A 4,628-nucleotide genomic window follows, 5' to 3' on the forward strand; every position below is an offset into this window, starting at 1 on the left:
CCAAGACACTGCATACCAATTTTCAAGTCAATCGGACTAACGGTCAGGTGGTTATAGCCTGTTTTATGTTTTTTTCATGTTATAGCGCCACCATGTGACCAATCGCCGCGATTTTTTTACCGTGACCTCATATTGACGTCTTACACATGTGTACCAGGTTTGGTTAAAATACCTCTTTTACTTCTGGAGTTATAGCCATTTTAGTAAAATAGGCTCCTCCCACAACGTTAATTTTGCACCCCCTAGCGACCGTGAATCGAAATTTCAACTTTTTTTTGATAATTATTGATATTCAGACTCCAGAGAACAATTCTGCACTGGTTTGGTTCCGATCGGGCAAAAAACCAGGGACTAGTTCGCAAAAGTAGATTTTCGACAAAATTCAAAATGGCGGAAAATCTATCATGGCGGAAATAAAATCGGAGATATACGTTTTGTTCGTCAGGCGTCCAGCTTTCCAATGATATAAGACACTTGAGTCTATGACTTACGGTCTAGGAGTTATGAGCAGTTTCGCGCTTTTGGTTGCTATAGCGCCACCTATGGGCCAATCGGGGTCATAATTTGATAACCTCTCCTCGATTTTTGTACTACCATATGGCAAAGTTTCAAAGCTCTAGCCCTTACGGTTTGGGCTGCACGATGCGTTTTACGGCAGAATAATAATAATAATAATAATAATTAAAGCTGCAAGCAGCATTTATCGGGGTTCAAGCATTTAAGGCCTTTAAGCACATAAGCATTTAAGACATTAAGTTTTATTTGTAAAGCTTTTAACCACTGAAATAATAGATGGAAAAGACCATTTACAGCCAAAACAGGCAATTTACCATAGGAAATATATGGTTTTCAAAGCTTTTTAACAGTTATAGCGCCACCTATCGTACGATCTTCATGAAATTTTACATGCTTGTTTAGACTGTTATGGTACATATGCTCACCAATTTTTGTGAAGTTCTGAGTTTTCGTTTAGGATTTATAGGCTTTTAAATGCATTTTGCCACGCCCATTTTCATTATGACCCAATATACCCATGCGAAAAATGCTAAAGTTGAACTTTTTTTTGATAATTATTGATCTAGAGAGTCCAGAGAATTACCCTAGACTGGTTTTGTTCCGATCGGGCAAAAAACCTAGGACTAGTTCGCAAAAGTAGGTTTTTAACATAATTGCGAATATTTAATGAACGGTTTGATTGACAGCAATGGTTCTTGAGGCAAAGTTGTTCAGCATGAGCAGATCTATCAAATGATATGCATTTTGTGACAATAAGTGTAACACCACGTGATTACAGAGCCATAAAACTCGTTAGCGCCAACTAGTGGCCGATTTCTTTCAAAATTCTTACAGACCTCTAGGGCCATGAGTTGAACATGCCCATCGAGTATCGTTCCGATCGGCCTCCGTTAACCTTGTCTAATAGGTGCTCAAATTTCATTGGTCGATGGCTGTCATGTTTTTCGAGGTACGCCAATGTCCTCATAGACATACATGGCACCTTGGACCAAGACACTGCATACCAATTTTCAAGTCAATCGGACAAACGGTCACGTGGTCATAGCCCTTTTCATGTTTTTTTCATGTTATAGCGCCACCATGTGATCAATCGTCGAAATTTTTTTACTATGACCCCAAATTGAACTCATACACATGTGTACCAAGTTTGGTGAAGATATCTCATTTCCTTTTCGAGTTATAGCCATTTTAGTAAAATAGGCTCCTCCCACAACATTAATTTATCACCCGCTAGCGACCAGGAATCGAAATTTCGACTTTTTTTCGATAATTATTGATCTTCAGACTCCAAAGAACATTTCTGCACTGGTTTGGTTCCGATCGGGCGAAAAACCAGGGACTAGTTCGCAAAAGTAGGTTTTTGACAAAATTCAAAATGGCGGAAAAATTTGCATACCTGAAATAAAATCGGAGATATACGTTTTGACCTTCAGGCGTCCAGCTTTCCAATGATATAGGACACTTGAGTCTACGACATACGGTCTAGGAGTTATGAGCAGTTTCGCGCTTTTGGTCGCTATAGCGCCACCTATGGGCCAATCTGGGTCATACTTTGATAGGTTCTCCCCAAATTGAGGACTACCATTTGGCCAAGTTTCAAGGTTCCAGCTCTTACGGTTTGGGCTGCACGATGCGTTTTAGGGGAGAATAATAATAATAATAATAATAATTAAAGCTGCAAGCAGCATTTATCGGGGTTCAAGCATTTAAGGCCTTTAAGCACATAAGCATTTAAGACATTAAGATTTATTTAGAAAGCTTTTAACCACTGAAATAATAGATGGAAAAGTCCATTTACAGCCAATACAGGCAAGCTTTTTAACAGTTATAGCGCCACCTATAGTCCGATCTCCATGATATTTTGCATGCTTGTTAATGATGTTGTGGCACATATGCTCACCAATTTTCGTGAAGTTCTGAGTTTTCGTTTAGGATTTATAGGCTTTTGAGTGCATTTTGCCACGCCCATTTTCTTTATGACCCAATATACCCATGCGCAAAATGCAAAAGTTCAACTTTTTTTTGATAATTATTGATCTAGAGTGTCCAGAGAATTGTCCTAAACTGGTCTGGTTTCGATCGGGCAAAAAACCTAGGACTAGTTCGTAAAAGTAGGTTTTTAACATAATTACGAATATTTAATAAACGGTTTAATTGACAGCATTAGTTCTTGAGGCAAAGTTGTTCAGCATGAGCAGATCTATCAGATGATATGCATTTTGTGACAATAAGTGTAACACCACGTGATTACAGAGCCATAAAACTCGTTAGCGCCAACTAGTGGCCGATTTCTTTCAAAACTCTTACAGACCTCTAGGGCCATGAGTCGAACATGCCCATCGAGTTTCGTTCCGATCGGCCTCCGTTAACCTTGTTTAATAGGTGCTCAAACCTCATTGGCCAATGGCGGCCATGTTTTTCGAGATATGCCAATATCCTTTTAGACATACATGGCCCCTTGGGCCAAGACACTGCATACCAAATTTCAAGTCAATCGGACTAACGGTCAGGTGTCTACATGTTTTTTTGTTTTATAGCGCCACCATGTGGCCAATCGACGCAATTTTTTTACTGTGACCTCAGATTGACCTTCTACACATGTTTACCAAGTTTGGTGAAGTTTACTGAATTTCTTCTTGAGTTATAGCCATTTTAGTAAAATAGGCTCCTCCCACAACGTTAATTTTGCACCCCCTAGCGACCGTGAATTGAAATTTCAACTTTTTTTCGATAATTATTGATCTTCAGACTCCAGAGAACAATTCTGCACTGGTTTGGTTCCAATCGGGCGAAAAACCAGGGACTAGTTCGCAAAAGTAGATTTTCGACAAAATTCAAAATGGCGGAAAATCTATCATGGCGGAAATAAAATCGGAGATATACGTTTTGTTCGTCAGGCGTCCAGCTTTCCAATGATATAAGACACTTGAGTCTATGACTTACGGTCTAGGAGTTATGAGCAGTTTCGCGCTTTTGGTTGCTATAGCGCCACCTATGGGCCAATCGGGGTCATAATTTGATAACCTCTCCTCGATTTTTGTACTACCATATGGCAAAGTTTCAAAGCTCTAGCCCTTACGGTTTGGGCTGCACGATGCGTTTTATGGCAGAATAATAATAATAATAATAATAATAAAAATCAGCACAATTACAATAGGGTTTCAGCACTTCGTGCTTGAACCCCTAAAAATCAGTACAATTACAATAGGGTTTCAGCACTTCGTGCTTGAACCCCTAATTAAAGCTGCAAGCAGCATTTATCGGGGTTCAAGCATTTAAGGCCTTTAAGCACATAAGCATTTAAGACATTAAGTTTTATTTGTAAAGCTTTTAACCACTGAAATAATAGATGGAAAAGACCATTTACAGCCAAAACAGGCAATTTACCATAGGAAATATATGGTTTTCAAAGCTTTTTAACAGTTATAGCGCCACCTATCGTACGATCTTCATGAAATTTTACATGCTTGTTTAGACTGTTATGGTACATATGCTCACCAATTTTTGTGAAGTTCTGAGTTTTCGTTTAGGATTTATAGGCTTTTAAATGCATTTTGCCACGCCCATTTTCATTATGACCCAATATACCCATGCGAAAAATGCTAAAGTTGAACTTTTTTTGATAATTATTGATCTAGAGAGTCCAGAGAATTACCCTAGACTGGTCTTGTTCCGATCGGGCAAAAAACCTAGGACTAGTTCGCAAAAGTAGGTTTTTAACATAATTGCGAATATTTAATGAACGGTTTGATTGACAGCAATGGTTCTTGAGGCAAAGTTGTTCAGCATGAGCAGATCTATCAAATGATATGCATTTTGTGACAATAAGTGTAACACCACGTGATTACAGAGCCATAAAACTCGTTAGCGCCAACTAGTGGCCGATTTCTTTCAAAATTCTTACAGACCTCTAGGGCCATGAGTTGAACATGCCCATCGAGTTTCGTTCCGATCGGCCTCCGTTAACCTTGTCTAATAGGTGCTCAAATTTCATTGGTCGATGGCGGCCATGTTTTTCGAGATACGCCAAAGTCCTCATAGACATACATGGCACCTTGGACCAAGACACTGCATACCAATTTTCAAGTCAATCGGACAAACGGTCACGTGGT

Source organism: Scardinius erythrophthalmus, assembly GCF_964197995.2.
Source record: "Scardinius erythrophthalmus genome assembly, chromosome: 10".
Taxonomy (NCBI): domain Eukaryota; kingdom Metazoa; phylum Chordata; class Actinopteri; order Cypriniformes; family Leuciscidae; genus Scardinius; species Scardinius erythrophthalmus.